The sequence below is a fragment of the Lasioglossum baleicum genome, chromosome 4 (assembly GCF_051020765.1).
Source record: "Lasioglossum baleicum chromosome 4, iyLasBale1, whole genome shotgun sequence".
NCBI lineage: Eukaryota > Metazoa > Arthropoda > Insecta > Hymenoptera > Halictidae > Lasioglossum > Lasioglossum baleicum.
This window is the reverse complement of record NC_134932.1, coordinates 11,482,146-11,501,338: the sequence shown is the minus strand read 5'-3', so window position 1 is coordinate 11,501,338 and position 19,193 is coordinate 11,482,146. Positions and strand designations below refer to the sequence as shown.

The following is a 19,193-nucleotide window of genomic DNA, read 5'->3' as shown; positions in this document are numbered from 1 at the left end:
TACCGTGTTTCACTGACCGCGGTCGCCGTTCCAGAATCCTCCGGGTTCCAACCCGGAGCTCGTCAACCGGCGAAAAAGAAATCGCTAATTCCGCCAGGAATTTTGTTTACCGACGGCCCCGGATTCCCGAGTCTACGTTGCTTCGGTGCTGTTCACTATAATGTCAAGGATTGGGACGCTTTCATGCTTTGAAAACTGAATTTATTTCTGTTACAATCTGATGTGCACGCTATCTATCGTTTGTTGATGGCAGTGTGTCTATATTAAGACAGAGACTAGATAGTCAACGGGACAAGCATCGATATAACAACCAAGTACTTCATATTTTTTCAAGTACTGTACATTTTTCTTCGCGATTATCGCTGTTCTCGTAATTGATTTCTAATCTTATCGATAGCGGACTCGGAGAAATTGATAAGCGAATGTACTATGAGTGATAGAATCGCTTCTCTATACATGCAAACAAAGAAAGATACTTTTCAGCAGCGTTTATCACTAATCGACGTTCTTATAGAAGAACGTTCCCGATCGGAGCTGCGATGAATGATAAGATGAGAACGAAGCGTAGAGAAACATCCCATTGTTTCATACTAGAAGTGTTTACACCAAGCCAGATGATCAGCGATTACCGTAATTGACTAAAATGCGTTTGCCAACGGGCGAGCGAGAATCGGACAACGCGAAAACGTTCCAACTAAGAGGAAAGTGGATTTCGATCCGTCGCGAGGTAAACTTGCGTCGGACGGCGTTTCGGTTTTACGCGAATCTCGTGGGGATAGAGGGGGCAGCTGGTCCAGTACCGGAAGGATTCTTAATCCCAGAAATACCCTGGAAGTTTGCAGCCGCCGGTAGCCAAAGCCGGCCGCAAAAGCTCGTCGCGGCGCAAGAACGAAAGCGCGGGAGTAGGCGAACGAGCGTCGGGTTGGAAGAGCTGGAAGAGGACGTACACACAAAGAGAGAAAGAGAGAGAGAGAGAGAGGAGAGAGATCAACGTGTAAGCTCCTCAGGGTACTTACAGCGTTGCAGTAGTGGTCCCATTGTGCCGCAACGACACAAGTCCCCTCTCTGCCTTCCGGCGAACTTCTCCCGCGCCGTTCCACGGTCGCAGTTCTCGAAGAGCTGACACACTGCCGAGCAGAGCAGAGCAACGAGCGAGAGAGAGAGAGAGCACACTTACACAGCGACGCACAGAGCCGAAGAACGGCCAGGCGAAGGCATCAGGAAACACCGTGGCCCAGGGAACCACGATCCTGATCCAGCCGGAACAGATTTCGCCGCGGAACAATCCGATAACGCATCGAGAGACGGTGCCCGATAAACCGAAGCGAGGATAGGCCGCGGACACATTCGCCGTCTATGGTGATCGAGGGAGCCGTGGCCGAGAGCCTTGCAGAGCGGCCATAATGCACTGCGGCGGCACAGAAAGGAATAGGTCAGCACGAGGCTTCAACCGGTGACCACTCCCCCTTGGTACCCCGCGCTCATCCACCGAGCGATCACGCTCACTTTACACCTACACCCGGCTCGATGCCTATCCCCACCTATAACCCAACCGCTTCGTTTCACCTGCACCAGAGTCGCCCCTTTTTTCCACCTAGAGCTCCGCCGGCTCATGCCGACTGTCCTCTCTGGCCATTTTACCCTTCCTCGGATTTGCCGTCGTCTAGGGCCGCGCGCTTCACCCTTTGTCAATTGCCCCGTTCAAATCATTTGTGTACATTCTTATCTCTTTTATTTTTTAATATCAATTTTTTAAACGTATTTTTGAAGACATTTCATTTAGACCCATCATTTTTGTTGACCATCACGATCGAGACATTCCTTCTCCAACATTCCTACCACTCGATCCCGGCGTCATACTTTGCCATTCACTATTTGTTTCCAACGAGGTCGGTAAAACAATCGGTATTTTGAATATTTGTTTCAATAGACTTCATCCTGTTCCATTAGTGCATTTCAATAGCAGAGTTGGCGTGGTCCTCCGTAGTGGCCTTGAGCTGGCCAGTCCGCTCTGCTATAGCGCACCTTGCTATAGCTCAGTAACTGTAGCATCCACCTCCGTAAAACTTTCGATTTTTCTGCCTCGGTGAGCGGTCATCCTCGACGATTTTATCAACAGCAAACTCCAAAATTCCTCGACCGCAACAAACTCCGCAAAAACCCCCGCACACCAATCCACTAATTTCCACTCGAATTCCACGTCCATAACGAAACCGGCAGCGCACGGCTGAAAAGACAAAGTCGCCGGCACCGAACATTCTCATCGATTAGCGAAGCAAAGAGAGCTGTCCGCGTTGCTCCACAGAGCCGCATAGCTCAGGGGTAACAGCACGGTGCTCGCCGTGAAAAAGAAAAAGAAAGCAACATAAAAACCTCGGTGCAAGTAGGCGCTGCGACTTGCGACATACGCGAGCGCATTTCAGAAATGCAAAACGCACATGCACGACAACGATGGTGTGTGCACCGTCGATGTAGTTCCTCGTGGTTGTACACATCGAGCCAGCGACGGCGACGTCCATCGATTAAGAAACCGAGAGAGCTACATATTCAATTTTCGATCCGAATTCAAGGTTACGATAACGAGCTCGTTCCGCGGCGGCGAAATTACGCTCGCCGCGGGGTTTCCACAGTTCGCCGTTCGCCTTTCGAACAGGCCGACGGAAATGAAGCGATCACGGAGGATTGTCTTCTGGGCCTGCAGATAACAGAGCTCGGTTGTCTCTTTCTCTCGGCACCGGCATTCCGACGCGTTGAGCACGGCCACCGACGCCGCTGGGGGGACACGGATCGATAAAATCTCGAGGAATTTACGGTAAATCGTGCTTAACAACGGGAACACTTTATAAGAACGAGGTGTGTATGCAACCGGAGAGTGCCGTTACACGTTTTGATTCAACGCGTACACCGGCTGTTGCGCTAACTCGGGCTATATCAGTATTCCCTCGATATTCGCGGGTTACACGCACCCAGAAAACGGTCTATCGCGATCGTTTTGTCGTATAATCCTACGATAAATCACTTTCTGCCGAGCAAGTGCAGAGGGAGCACAGATCCTAGCTGGAAGGTGTCTTTGACGTGGTTTGTGAGACGGGTGAGCTGTAATCTGAGGGTTGAAATCCTTCAGAGAACTATCGTTAACGCTCGTTATCCTGAATTGCACTCTTTCTCCCTAACTACTTTCACCTGGTTGCACGAGAGAAAGAGTTTAGAGCCATTATCTGTCTCCGAACCGCTGTACTCCGAGTTTAATGGACTTGCATGACGCTGGTGGATTTGTACTGGGTCCTGTCTGCGCTTCTTGTTTTCGAGGTGCAGATTTTTTTTTAATATATTTTTTTTAAGTCACTAATTTTAAATCTTTAAAGCTACTCTATGAGTCACGTTGGACACCATTCATTATCGATCGTACAAGAATCCGAAGAAGGAAAAGATTTTGTAAAAAGACAGTAGCAGAGGGTGCAGCCAATTCGTCCGTTCGCAATTTGGAGTCGGCCGCGTAACAAGTGAATCGCGAGGATGTTCGCTCGCGATCTCGTTGTTGTCGCGAGTGAGTAATTCCCGGGCACACTCAGCATGCACGTATATATGCCCCTTACAATAATTACTCCGCTACCCGGTTACGTGGAGCCGCGCTCGCGACCATGATAAAACGAGAAACTGGTTCGAGGTCCACGCATGCGATAGAGCCGTTAACGATAAATCGAAATGCGCGGAGCCGGACGGTGGAAGACGAGGACGTGGTTCGGTACCTACGGGCTACACCTACACGCTCTTCTGAACGGGTCTCTGATTCGGTTCGCCTGTGTATAGGTATCCCCTCGCATGTGTATCATCCTCGTACGTGTATCCATACTCGTGCGTGTATCATCCTCGTGGTATGTGTTCGCATATCGATATCTTTCCCTCTCGGGGGAGCAGCAGGGATCTTCTCTCGGTTCGGGCCGCGTCACTCGGATTCACGTATATCCCCCTTCATTCTCCTCCCCTTCCCCCACCCTCCGCCGTGCGTTTCACTCTCCCTCGAACCACCTTAATTAAGCGTTTAAGAGATGAAACTGGTTCCCGATGCTCTTCCTCCTTCTCGTTGTTCTTTCGTCGGCGCGGCGCGCATATGCTTACGGCGCGCACAGCTGTTGCGCTCAGCTCGGCAAACCGAGAGTTAAGTTGTCGGACTTTTGAGCACCGACGACCGGCATTTCGATTGTCCTCGAAATTAATTAAACGCTACCACCGCGGCCTCTCGATCCCTGTCCCTTTGCCTCGTCTAGCCCGCCGACAATGGGACCTCGTGACGGCAGGAAGCGCGACCCTTCGAAAACTTGAAGTCTGCTCATCAGCGACTACTCCATCCCCTCCGAGAGCCCCGTCGCGTCGCAGAAACGCATCCCAGGTAAACGTTAGTGTTAAACGTACCCAAATTTGAAATTATAACTATACCGGTTACACGTGTTTATTTGTGTTAGACGTAGATACAATGTTGCCAGTTAATTCGATAAACCCGTAGTTGGCCCGATTTCTTTCTTCCAGGCGTTGCGATAATTGCAAGTAATGAACAGAGGCGACGCTGTAATTGGCAAGTCAGTCAACTGCCTTAATAGCTCGACTAATTGTCGCATATCAGTTGCGCTATTCCTTGTGCATCGAAGATACGCGAATGTAGAATAATTTTCTATAGAAACGTACGTAAAATTGACAAAACAATGACAGCATTGAAATTCTTTTGATGAAGAGAAAATATAATGAACAGCGACAATTAATGAAACGATTCACGCGTCGTGCAATTTACTCGGAATTAATGGCAAATACAATATCAAACTGACGCTGGAAGCGTTCATGTATTATTAGTATTATTGCCAAAGGAGAAGAAGCAAAATTGACAGACCAGTGCTTACGTTTATCAATTAACGAAGCGATGGTGGTGCGATCGATCAATTCACCGTGTCTTGACACTTTTTAACCGTGAAAATTTATGTTATTGATGAACCAGGGACTAGCAACCGGTGTCCCGCATCAGTGGACTGGTCAATTACCATTGCATTTTTTTCGTCAACTTATTTTCTCAACGTTTACGCGGTCTATTACGAGCCGCCGTATATGCGCAATATAATACACGGAATGGGAATACCATAATTAGAACCGGGTTAAGCGAATGCTAACCGCTATCCTCCTTATCGGAGGCTCCCTCATCGGATAAGCTGTTCCAGGGGATTCCCATAAACAGTAGCACCTGCCAAGGCGCATAGGAAACGTTACGGTGTGCGGCGGCGTGCATGTGACCGAGAGCGCAACCTGAACGCGTAAACACTGGTTTATTTCTTATAAGTTAATTCCGTAACTTCTTCGACGATCGTTCCCTGTCCTTTTTTCCCGTTATCACTCTCTGTAATGGGCGCCGCATAATTTACCCGGCCTCCTAATGGAGAAAAATGATCCCGCGAGCCACAAGTCCCTGAGCCAGTCCGCGGAGCCGGTACAAGATCGTGTGGTTTAACGATCATTATCGGGTTTTATGACTCAATGAACGTCGAATATGAAGTGGTCGTTCGAAACTGGCCATTAATTGCTCGTTAAGGAAATATCGGACACCGGGAAAGGGATGGAAATCTCGTATACAGACGATCGTTGCGCGATCAGCGTGCAAATTGCCCCCGAATCTCCTTACCCCCTATCTTATTTCAATCACAACTCCGCCAAACAAAGTTCAGTTCGTAAAGACCCAGCATTCAGTTCTCTTACAGTATCAATTTTAGTGCAGTATCCTGGTAATAAAAAATAAGTTTCGGTATATTATAGCAATCCTCGATTCTTAGCTTACTAAACAACACCCTCAAATTTAATGTTCATCAACAGGACGGAAGACAGTCGAGTTATTAATCTTGCTAGTTGGTAATTTTGAAACTATGAAAAGAAAGTTGGTCGGATCCAGCGAACCGTAAATGATCATCGATGCGATCCAGCATTAATTATTCGTGTTCAGCTGAAATTTGAAATCGCGAGCGCAGCTAGAATATCACTTTACGGGAACTTTTATTAACCAGCGGCGGGCTGTGTCGCTCGAATGATTGAGCGCCCGGCTCAAATTTCAAGATTCTCCAGTGACCAAGTGCTTCCCTCTCGCAAAACGTACTTTATCCAAGCTTCAATCTCGAAACACTCGAGTTTCTCGAGTTGCCCCGCAACAGTATCGCGCGCGGATGAATAAGTACTCGGTTAAAATATCAATCTTATCGAGCTACTTGAATACTTCGAGTGCTGGGATACTTCAGACAGATCCGATCGAATAAATCTTCCTTGAACTTTCCAGCCTGATGGTCCGTCAACCGGCACAACAGTATGTTCTCGTTACATATCATCAACTCCGGTCCACAAGGTAACAAGCGACGAGGGGTGGGTCTAACTTTCATTTCTTCGCGTTATGAATTCATATCTATACATACCATTATGACACCATCGCTTTTCTACATTTGGAGCATGTATTCATTCGTTCATTTCTTAAATCATTCGTTCTGTCTTTGTGTGTGTATTTTTCCTGTGACATTCTGAGATATTAAAACTAATTCCGAAGGATTAACAGGGCTCTATATTCAAACAGGACTTTCCACAGCCTATGTAAAATATAATTATTTGCGGAGGGAATAAATGTTAACTGGATTACCAGCTGCCCGCAGAGAAACAAGTCGCGGGCGCGATAAATATTCCAGTTAATACAAATTAAATTAAAACGAAATTGGCCGAGCATCCGCTATCAAGGAGCCAAGTGGAGCCAGGAGTAGACTGTTTATCGAGCATCTTAGTTCGAGCTCGGTGGAATAATTATTCGCGACAGAGTAGGGGAGAAAGAGCGAGAAAGAGAGGTAGAACCGTGGCGTACAGGTGTTTCGGTGGTCTCATGTTAATCAGACGAGTGTCCCATCGTCCTGCGCAACGAAAGCTGTATGCAAAACGCAATATTTTGCATGGTAGCACGGTTCCACGCGACGCAGGTCGCCGATAAGACCTTTCCGCACGGGCCACGTGCTCGTTCGCCACTTGCTCCCTGCGTGGACGCTATCAATGGAACAATTCTAATTAGAGGCAGCGTTCCGTTGCGCAATACGACTTTCAAAACGAACGCATAAGCGGCGCACGGCTCCCGGTCTCTTCTGGCCAGCAGAAGTTTCCCTAATCGACGTGGATCCCTCGGCGGCCGCTAACGAACCGCTAATTATTAATGCCCAACAAATTGTTTTGTCTACATCTCGGTAATTTATCGCGTATCCGCGCTGAGCGATGCGCGCTTTAATTGCTCGCGTTAATCGCTCGCGATCCTATCTGTACGGTTCTACGGCGCGCGTTCTCTGTTGATATTTGGGACTGGCACGCTCGCTATTATCTCTCTTCCTCTCTAATTCTCTCTGTCTCTCTTTCCCTATTTTACTCTCGTGCTCGCGTTTTTTTCAATATATATAGATATACATATGAAAAAGATACATTACTTTTCGTAACGGCGCGCAATTAATCGGACACGCTCTGTTTCCCGCGGTATCAATTAATGCGAACACTACGATACCCGGCCGAATCGCCGGAACAGATGTTTAACGTTGTGTAAGGCCAGTCGTTGCTATGTTCGCGAGTTCGTTGCGAATCGTATCGACGATCCGATGCGATACGTATTTTTGTTTCTTTTTCGCGCAGCGTCCAAAGGTTTTTTTTCTGCGGAATTCTCGTTCGGCATTGTTGACGATTACATTGTACTGTGGGCTCTTTGTTTCTTAAATTGTAAATTGTACCTACACGCTGACGTAATTTGTTATCCTCTTATTCAATCTGAACATCCACCCACTCGTCGCTGCCATCAATCACAGTCGAGCGAAGAACGATTTTTCAGTCGCCGGCAGATAAGCCGGCGAAGAATACAGCCGACGGTAACCAACGCAATTAAGCGCACCTAGGAGATAATACTGTTTCTAGAGCCGGCGGGATTGCGTGCAAGAACACCAAGACGTGCACGTAATTAATATTTCTTTCTCTATTTCCAGCTTCGAAAAAACTTATCTGCGCTCTCCGGTTACGAGAAGCCACTCTGAAATTTATTATGAGAGCCAGATTAGTGATTTATTAACTCGAGATCGACTCTTCTTGCCGACTTTGTTGCCGTTGAATTTATTAGCTGCGTGAACAATTTGTGTTTCTTTCCATTTTTATGGCAGGCAGTGTTTAAAAAATAGGGGTTGCATCAGCACCATTCTAAGTAAAAAGAATTCCTTTTATTTGCAATAATTCTTGAATTAATTTTCTATGAAAATTAAAATAAATTTACTACAAATTTATTACACGTGCAATAATTCCACCTCGAAAAAGCTTATCATCAGCAATAATTTTCAAACAAAATCACACCTTGAGACCGTCCTCGGACAAGTAGTTTGACGCGTCCTCTGCACCTGCTATATTCCGGTCGGCAATCAGAGATCTACTTTTCGCGAGAGAGAAAAAAAGATGGTGGACGCGAGGAGGCGCGATGGAGGACGCGCGGCGTGTAGCGTCGCGGCTAGAGTCATATACGTGGCTCCGGAGCGGAGCTATTAAGAATCTTTCATGTAGCTAAGAATCGTCGGCGACACCTTGAGTATATTCCGCGGTGTACGATGTAATCTCTGTGTGCCATCGCGACAACCCCGGGGCTTAAACTAGGCACCGTGTAGCCCGATGTCCGGTGCCTCGTACGGTGTTCCCTCCTCCGGTGTATCTTCGTCTCGTTCTCGTTCGTTTCGCCACGCTGGCGAAGGTAGTGACATCATCAGCCACCTATGTCCAGCTCGCGCCCCATCCGGCAGTCCGGGCACGTACGGTTTCGGACAAAACGAGCATTCGAACAAAAATATTGTCCGTCCGTCCCCGGGTTGAACTTATAAATCAAACGACGGACCAACAACGGAATCGCCGGTTCTTCGTTGTTGACCGTCCATTATCGTCCTGGGCCGTGTTCTTCTGGTCTCCACCCGAGAAGGACTTTTCATATCCTCTCTCTCTCTTTCTCTCTCCCCTCCTCCGCAAGTTTAACGTTGAATTTATAAATAATGCTCTTAACGAACGAGGGCCCCAGTCATAAGGACCGTTGTCATAATTCAACTTACAAATGAGAGTGGTTTCTTCGTGTCTTATCCGTTCCGAGTCGAATTCATTAATCGATCACGGCTAAGCGATATCCACTTACACGCGACTCTCTTTCTCCCTCCCTCCCTCTCGTTTTCCAAACGCGACCCTCCCTCTATACACCCCCTCATCCTCTTCATTTCGCTGTACCCCATTCTCGAACTCGTCCTCATCCGGTATCGGTCTTTGCTCCGTCTCGTTTTGCTCTTGGTGTCGTCGTTTTCTTCCCGTCCGTTTCGCGTCCGTAAATCATCGACGCGAGACGTACACTTAATCGTTTTAGCGTAAACGTCGCCCGGTTTCCGATCCGCTCGGACCCCACTACCACCGTGATTTACGAGTTATCTCGAAACTGGACGCTAAGCTTTTCCGAATAATCCCCGGCGCTGCACACGGTAATCCCTTTCGTTCGACGTCCGTCAAATCCCAGACGCCGGATCACGCTCGCGAATGGAGTGAGAGCCTCGATTCGCATCGGTGGAGTGGGTTGTAGAACGGCGCCTCTACTACTCCAAACAACAAAAACTCTTTCTTCCACAGAATATTGGAAGACAATGACGATGAAGACACATTTCAACCCCTACCAGAGAATTGATTGTAAAAGTTCCTCTTCTTGTACATTAATCAAGATTGTAAAATGGATGTACAGCTTGTCAAATCTAGCTGTGCGGCTGAATGTCCCCCGCAAGGGGAAATCTTTGTATTTGTTTGCCCATTCCTATGTTTTGGTCAGCCGCACAGCTAGATTTGACAAGCTGTACATAGCCAACCATGGAATGACTGTTTCTAGCAAAAGAAATTTTTTTCAACATTTACGGAATGGAGGCTGCTAAGGTCTCGCCATCGGTCGCGACCGCCGAAATCGTGATCGCGAGAGCACCGCGACTGTCCTGGGAACAAGGTTGTCCCTGAAAAAGCACGCTTCTGGAAACATCGGAGCAGTGACCTTCGCCAGCAGAAAGGTCGAATTGTTGTACCGTTACGGCCGGTAAGTGGCTAGCTCATTTTGACGGATTTTTTCTTCTGCGCCTGTTTCGTCTCTTTACGACTGCTCGAATTTATGGGAACGGTCGTGGTTAAGGTCGTTTCCGTGCATTAACTCGCCAGGTAGGACAAGAGAACGAAAGAGAGCGAGAAACGGTGCGGCGGAGAAAGAGCAGGGTGTACAGGTGACGCAATTGCGGCTGACCTTGCTCCAAAAACATTTTCACACCCTCGTAGTAGCTACCCCCCAAGCGGACGGTACCCTTGGTGCTCCCTCCCCTAACTTCAGCACAGTTGTGCGTCGTCCTCTGTCCCGCGCGCCTCTCCGGGCCACAAAGGAATCCATTGTACTTTCAAACGAACCGATTTGAATATTTTTTTTCCTTCTCCTCTGTCTCTCTCTCTCTCTCTCTTTCTCGCCGCTATGGCTAAGGTCACTCGTAGGCGACACGGTTTTCGGTTGATCCGTGAAGAATGCGGGGAGCCGCCGCGCGATTTCAAGGTGGAGGCGAGAGGAATGTTCCGGAGGCCCGGCCGAGGAATCGCTGTTGCTAAACTCCTCGCCCGAAGCCCGTGTTTACTCGCCGGTTGCAGTTTTTGAGCGGAGCACGCCGATTTATGTCCCCTAATTCGGGATTTATTCGAGCCGAGGAGCGGGGCCTGCCGCGGCCGCGCGAATTTGCGAGACGGCCGATCGCAGAAACGCGAAGGCGTTTCAATTATTAACCGGACCCCGCGCACTGTAAATCGCCGTCCCCGCGAAGACGGATACTTTCAACACCGGAAGGAATAATTCCCATCTAATTGCGGCCGGCTCGCGCCCAGAGCGGAACACGATTGTCCAATATTTCAGCGATTTTCGGAACCGGACGCCGCCCTTACGGATCGTAACTTGCTCCTTCAGGCTACCAACACTATTCCCACCTTAATTTTATGTATAGATCCGTTAAAATTTCTGATTTCATGTCTCATTTTGGATATGAAACACCTACAACAGCTTGTTCCCATGCAATTCAGTTCATGCTCAGCAACTTAGGATCCCTTAACGGTACGCGAGCCGATCCGATTCGCCATGAACCGCTGAAAAATATCGTAGATACCGGCCGAGGAGTTGAAAACTGCTTTGGAAATTAATAGGCCGGCCATTAATCCGAAATATCTGGCCTCTCCCTCTATCGCGGGCGGCCGCTCTCTCTCTCTCTCTCTCTCGCGTGATACATTCGCAGTTTAACCACCCGATCATTAATTTACTTACTTTATGTAACCGGGCTGGCGAGCACCGACGAGCATATATTTCTTGCCTGAAATTATATCAACCGGTAAAGAGCCTGGAGACTGCTTGTCAACCGAGCTATGCGGCTGGCCCGCGCGTTACGTTTATCGGCGCCGCAAACAAAATATTCAAAAGTATATTTAGCCGGGCGCAATAAAATTGAAATATCGCCAGCGCTACGGAAGAACATAGTGCGGGTGCTACCGTTACCGCGATTTCCTGGCTCGCTCTCGAAGACGAGGAGGCGGTTACACTTCTTCGAGGCTGTGCCAGCCGCGACGTGAGCCGCACGTGCTGCGATCCGACGGCAGCCATAACTGCCGAGAGCACGGGACGCGTCGTTGCAACGTGAGAATTTCAGCCGTGCGTCGGCACTATGTAACATTTCGGGGATAAACGTGCACGACAAACAATCCACGATGTATGGAGCTCTAAATTTTCCCGGTCCGCAATCCCTATCTGGTCCAGAACCTGAGAATTTTAAGCCGCGGACTCGGACGCCAATGTCTGCCTAAGCTGCTACCCCCTTGTTTTGAAGAAAAAGAGCAGCTACGAGGCATGGCTGAATTATTTACGGGAATGATTACGACAGGTGATGTATGGAGCCTCGAAATTGTCCATTTCGCAATCTCTATCTGCTAGAGAATCTTAGAATTTTCAGCCACAAGCTTGTCGAGTGATGTCTCTTTCAGCGTTTTCTGGAGAGTGGTCCGAGAATATCATATTCGACGAAGTTGGAGAGGTTTTATGAAAATGTATGCTTGTGTGGGCATTGCTGGAATGATTGAGACAACTTATCCGCGATATATCAAGCTTTATCTCGATCTCCATCTGGTCGAACATCTCAGAATTTTAGATCTCTGTTTCAGTGATGTTTTTTGTGTCGCCAGATTTTTCTGTTGTAGGATGGGTTGTAGGGAATGTTTCAATTATTTACTGGAGTAACTAAAGAACATTCAGTCTTTGTCTGTACGAGTATCTTAGTGTTTTCTGAGCCACAGTCCCGTCTAGCGGTGTTTCTCGAGGTTGCAACTTTTTTCTGAAGAAAGGTTTGGGACCGAGCATATTCGACAAAGCAATAGATGTTTAATGAAGACGCATCGTCCTACGGTAGTAAAAAAGAAGAGTAACGGGGTGTGTTTGAATTATTTACAGGAATAATTAAGAGCACGTGCAAGTACCGAGCGCTCGGTCCGCTCCGCGTGATATACAGTGGCCCGGTTTGAGTTATCGAATTCAATAGGAATACGCGAATACCTCGCGGCCGACTGGAAGATCGGACGAATTTATGCGAGCAACGCGCGGCCGCGCAACCCCCGACCGCCATTTAAAAATACTATCTGCCCGGCCATTTATCAGGCTTAACTGTGTCTTGAAACCGTTACTTTTTATTGAATAACGTATAACACCTGTGAAAACACTTGATTCACCGTTCGCCGATATACATCGTGCGGTTCCGCGGTGTTAAATTCGGTGGTGGATACGCGAACATCCGGGGTTGGAAAATATAATACAAAACCAATTGCGGCGAAAAAGCCCGAGAAGAGCGCACGGTTCCCGAATTAACGGATGCTTCGATAAACGAAACGAGATTTGCATTTTTGCGATTGCGTTGTGCACGGGCCGTGCAAGCGATCGCATTTTTGTATTTAATTTTATAATAGTTCCGCTGAAGATTGCTCTAGAGTGAAACTAAGGATACAACTTTAGGATACAGGCTAGAGGATACGGTTCCAGAAAACTCGGATAGGTTATCGTTGGAACCTTCGCACTCCAGAACAATGGAACACGGGTTCAAGGGGGTTGATCAGCGGCCGAGGGTGCAGTCTTCGGTAACAGGGCGGTGGTTCCCTGATAAAGCGCTCGCAATCTCCAACCGGAGTTGATCCAAGAGGTCGCGGGACCCTTCATCATCCTGGGTTTGTTAAGTTTCGGGCATCACTTATCTCGCGTTGCCCGCGGCTACTCAGTTTCAGGGGTTGCGACGGCCGAAATGGAAAATGAGAGGAAAAGGACCTAGAAGTGCGTACAAATGTGTGTGTCCCAGACGGACTGGGAATGATCAAGTATCCCGGGGAGATAAGAGCTGGCTGATTGGGGCTGTACTTTTATGTTCTCCAACTTTAGTTCAAAAGACTGCTCCCAATGTAGACCGGGAATCAGAGGTACAAGTGACAATCGGAAACGAAAGATTGCATGCTTTTTCCTCTCGAACTTGAATTTCGTCCAGCGCGCAGTGTTCGAACCCCTGCGTGCCGTTCGAACAGGGTTGTAAAGGGAGTTGGAGGGTGTTGTACACGAAAGGGTAGAGGGACAGACAGAGGGCAGGAGGCATCGGGTGACGTCGCGACGCCTGGGGCTCTGCGAGCAAGTTCTCGAAAGTGTCGGCTAAACTGATATGAGAAATGGTCGCTTCGTGTTGCCCGTGGGGGATGAAGGAACCCGACTACACGCCTATACGTTACACGGTCGGGAAACGTTCAGGCAGCTATCTCTCTCGCGCGTTCCGAAACCCTCCGTTCCGATACGATATTTGCGGCGATACAGGCTGCCCGACCAAGTTACCGTCTTACGCCTCTTTTCGAACCAATCCCCGCTCCGCAAGAAAATCGCAGAGCGGGAGATTTCGCAGCGCGAGATCTCTCGCCCGCGAGGATCGTGCGGAATATTCACGCTAGCGTCGGTTGATCCGGTAACTTATTGTCGGGATGAAACGGTTCTGCGACCCTCTTGCTCCGGAATCGCACCGCAGGGACGCGCGCGCGAGGCTTCGCCAGGGGAGGCAAAAAAGTATCGCGTTGTCACTTTGACAAACTAATTACGCCGACACACGCGGCGCGGCGGGGACCGGCGGGGAGAAAGAGAAAGAGAGAGAGATAGAGAGCCGTGCAATCATCTCTCCTGCAGTTGCAAAGGGGCGGTATACATTTTAACAGGGTCGGCGAATTAATTCGGAACTGTAGTTTAATCCAGTTGCAAGTGCTGTCCGAGTTGCAATCTCCGGGCTGCGCGCCTGAAATATTCCCGGGGAGAGTGGCGGCGCAGACTTTCGAAGAACATTGTCGACAAATTGTTCGGCTGATGATGGAGGTCCCAACTGGGACCGGGAGAATCGAACGAAAAGCGGTGTCCCGTATTTTGTGGATCGATTCTTCGGAGGAGTTGTTCCGAGAGGCTGGGAGACAAACTCTGAAGAAAGGATCGAGCCTGGCGATAGAGGTTCGATGATTCCACCCTTAAGGGATGCCGCACGGACCCGCGAAAGGGGTTACGAGGCGATCGAGCGGCAAGAGGACGAGGAAGAAAGTCTAAAGAGGGTTGTCTGGTGGGGGCAAAGGAACGCTTATCACCGGCTGCAGCCGTACCGACCGTCGGATCCTTATTTATGGTCCCCGTCAGGCGTCGGTGCGGTACACACCACCTATTTCACCCCCGGGCCTCGCGATACCGAACTCACTTTATTTTCGGGCCGGGTTCTCTTCCCCCCCTTTTTCCCGGGGAAAATCGAAGGCAGCCGGTTCTCGGCCGGGATCGATCCCGGTGACAAAACAACGCATTAAAACGCGCTGGAAACACGCCGAAGACACACACGAACACACACACACCAGCCGTTCTAGCTGGGTGATTTAAGGAACGGTCGCGGGTAGCGAACAGGCTCGGGGCCCCGCTATCTCGCGTAACACCGTCGACGGTGACAAGAAACGCGTCCGTAAGAAGAGGAAACGAGCAAGATTAAGCCCCAACAAGCGTCCGCTGGCGCGGCCAAGATGAGCCCTCGGCTATTAGGCCCGCGATTATTTACCATTTGGCACGAGTCCTGGTTTCGCGGGCCGAGTCCGCGGGAAGAGCCGTACACACACCTCTCGAGAGCAACCAGCCCCGGGTAACATTTATCGCGGGATGTTATTATGCCGTGGCGCGCGAAGCGTTACAAGCGTATCACGTCCGGCCGGTTATAGTTCTTCATTAACGCCGGCCGTAAAACACCGGTTTGACAGACCGAGATACAAGGGAAAATTGATGTAAGCTGCCCGGGCCCGGAGATTCGTTCCCGTAATTGATATCTGTACATACTGCGTGCGCCCGCGCGCGCGAGAAAGAGGCTACGCGAGACTCAAACGGGGGAGCAAAAAAGAAATATCGCGGTGGTTATCGGGTTGATCGCGGGTGAAACCGCTTCATGGCGTGCGTTCACGCGAACACACCACGTGCACGCGTTCGTTCGTTCATTCTATGCCCCGGCGGCGGGAGTATCGTTGAGCAGCATCGAGCATAGCAAGTTTGTTTCTCCGAGGAATGAGGAATATAGGTATGTATCACAGGTGCGGCGATTATTTCGAACGGATAGCGTACCCGGCCAGCAGCCATCACTCTGTCCTACGGCAGAGCATGTGCACTGAGCCAGCGTTTTTGGCGGGAGGGTATTTTTCGCGACGACACCCACGGACGCGGCCGGTTTCGATCACTCTGGAGGTCTACGGTTACTCGCGATTTCGCGGCGGGATCGTCCGGGATCGTGGTGATACCCGCGCGATACGCATAAGTATCTGAGAACGATCACTTACCGTAGCGGCAGGTCGAAGGGAGTCAACGGAAGCGGAGTGCCGTCTGCGGAATGCTAGTCCGCGCCCGTTTCTTGTAGCTCATGATAGCGGTCGTGGATCAGACCGGAACCGGCGGCTGCATCCGGAAGTCTCGTGGCGGCTGGTTGGCTCCGGGACGTTGCCGAGCGGGTGTCGAGTGATCTCGGGGAGTCGGTTCGACGCGGGTACGACGGCCGGGTGAAGCTGATAGATCGGAGGGAGCCGAGGCGACAGATTTTTCCCGAACCAGGGGTGTTCCCAAGTCGCGCGAAATTCGAACGAGAAATCAGCGGAGTGGCGCCGGAGAGAAGACGGCCTGGCACGAGATCTCGGAAGATTTTGGACCCGAGATGAACACGGCGAGGAGAAGGCGGCAGCGCAGGATCGGCGGCTCTCTCCGGAACGATAACGCGGGTACGAGGAGCCACGTGAAGTCGAGGGCTCTTGGTGGTGTCCACCTCCTCGCGTGTTTCGCGGAAGGCTCGCTTTCGAGACGTCGGACGCTCGGTCGCTCGGGTGACGCTCTCTCGCGGGCCAAAGCAAACTTGTCGGATGGCAATACGTGAGTTAAATGTTCACCGCGGATGGTTTACGGCCCGATAGTCCCCACCTCGTACCGCCACGCGGCGCTGCCTCCGTTCTCTCTCTCTCTCCTCGGTGGCACTCCGCCTCTCTCTCGTTCGCGTTTTCGTCCCTGTCCAACCGGCCAGAAATTCCCCGGGTGTCTCGCTCGCGCCCGGCACTGTTCGTTTCCTCTCTTTCCCGCTCTACGGCACTCCGGTCTGGCCCTCGCGCTCTCTCAGCCTGTCTCTCTCGGCCCCGTGGCCCCTCGAACGCTCCTCTCGGCTCCTCTCGGCTCCGCACCCCGTCCCGGCTGTCCTGCGGCCAGTGCAAAGGCGGGGAATCCGGCCCGTTGGCGCGACAAAGAGAACCGCCGACAGAGAGAGGAGAGCCGAGCGTGAACGGAGATCGCGCGATTCCGGGGCGCCGCGATCAAGACGGAGACGAACGATCCCACGCACACACACACGGCTACCCGCCGCCTGTACACCGATGAGACGGGGATTTATATGCAAGGGCGTTGTTAATGGCGGGAGGGGGCTCGGCGTAGGGTATAGGCCTGTTGTCTCTGTCCCCGCCCGTCTCCCTCTCTCGCTCTCTCTCGCTCGCACTCGCATACTCGCCGTCTTCTTTAACCTCGTTACTCTTCCTACCGGCTATCAGTTTCGTCTTTGTCGTTCCTTGGTCTATCCTTATTTACGAGAATCGGCGCTCGGTGTCCTCTTTCGTCGACTACGGTCGGCCGCCTCGTTCTAACCAACGCCGCCGGTTCCCCTGTCTTCGTCTTCGCATCCCTACCACGCGAACCCGCGCGGCAGTGTACTCCGTCCTTCTCGCGGCGTTGCGCGCCGCCAGCCTCGTACCCGCTCTCACGAGGATGGCCACGGTGACGTAAACCCGGCCACGTGACCAAGCGCGGGCCAATCCCGCCCTGCCGGTTTGAATCTCGCGGGCCAAGCCAGACCCCACCTAGTGGCCCACCTTCAGGCCTGGTTATCATCGCATGCACATGCAGGATTGAGCCATTACCTGGTGCTTGGCGTTATAGGTATAATTATATAGCGTCGCGATACACATCGAGTAATGGTGATTTGTGGCCGCTCCTCCGCACACATGCTCGGATTCTCGGTGCAACCACGTGGTCGCTGTACCCTGCGCACCCGCTCCACTACCCGACACTCCCCTCTTCTTCCTCACCCCCGGACGATTTCTCTCTCGCACTCTCGCTCTAGCTTTCTCTGTCTATCTGCGGATCTCTTTCTGGCTCAACTACTTCTCCCGCCGCTACCGTAGACTCTCCGGTCGCTGCGCGAATTATCGACGCGCAAGGAGTATGCGAATTTAATTACTCTCTTATCTCGTTCGGCTTTCCTGTTTTCACGCAGACGCCTCGCGCTGGACCTGCCTCGTCCCGCAGCCTTCCTTCTCCATCTTCGTTTTTCTTTTTATCCACCCGTTGTCCCTCGACGTTCACCTTTTGCTTCCACCTTTAATTGCACGGATCTCCGGCGAGCATCGCGAGATAAGTGGAGATTCGTTAATCGAGAAATTAACGGTGCTCCGACGCGGTTGATAGGTCATCTCGCGGGCCGCGCGACCGGATTCGTCGCATTCTTCTAATTTGTACCCGCTGCCACGCGAGCCTGCCACCCGGAGATTAACGGGCACGAACGCCTGCCCGTTTCGCGGGGTTTCGATCCGAATTTCTGCACGTTTTTAATTGGTGCCTTTCATTCGTTTCCTCACTTCGCACTGGCCTTTGAAGTCATCTGAACATTCTTGTAGGCTTGCACTACACTGCGGTTCTTTTAGGTGTCATCCCTGTATGAACGCATCTTTACAATTCCAATAATTGTAATGAAACAAATTTGAACCGGGTGTTTCTAGCCGGCAGTGGTTGGTTTAGTAATCGTGGACCAAGAAATGGTACCTAACGCTGAATGGTTCTACGACAAGCATCATTTTTGGATGATTCCAAAATTGGCCCCATTCTTCAAAAATTGAGAATTGAATTTCCTGTAAGAAAATAAATACTTTGAACGTGTTTAAAAGTCGCCACTAAAAATTGCTATACCATTATTCAAAATATTGTTTAGATTATTACAATAAATGTGTTGGTATCTAATCAATTACTAAACATTTAAGTATTGGAGGAGAAAAAGAGGAGAAAAGAAAAAAAATTTTTTTAAAACCACGCTTATATTAAAATGCACTGAACAGGAGAAAATAATTTTTTTCCTGGTTCTACATAAAGTACCGAATCTAGTTAAATGATTAATAATATTTTTCCCTAAAATTTTCAGCAATTAGTTCAAAATTTAAATACAAAATTTCAGCAAGATTGGACTGTGGGAAGAGGTTTAAAATTCGATTACAAGATTTGACGCCTACAACGACAACGCGGCAAGTTAATAGAAGCGTGGTAAAATGATATAGAAGTGTCCAAGGCTAGGGGAATCCCCTAACTCGGAAAGTCACGCGTTGCATTCGCTCGAATTCGTCGGTAGAATGAACTCGCGTCGAAATTGTGTTTCGCCGTGCGGCCAATTCCACTTCTGGCAAATTTAAATCGAGCCCGGACCTACCCGGCGAATTTAGAGTCGGCGGGTACACCGTGTGCGTGGTCACGGCCGACTGGTAGAGGGGCCGTTCTGATATTC

The 19,193-nt window shown here is 50.1% G+C and overlaps 1 protein-coding gene across 3 annotated transcripts in view; it reads right to left on the bottom strand.

Annotated features, from left to right (window-relative positions):
• Positions 1–18,531, bottom strand: part of Antp (homeotic protein antennapedia) — a 176,875-nt gene extending 158,344 nt beyond the window's left edge. For 2 of the 3 annotated variants that reach the window (XM_076422349.1, XM_076422347.1), the window contains exon 1: positions 1,017–15,947. The gene's annotated coding sequence lies outside the window, so the exon portion shown is untranslated. The other variant, XM_076422354.1, reaches the window with a different exon arrangement.
• Positions 18,532–19,193: the final 662 nt, after the last annotated feature.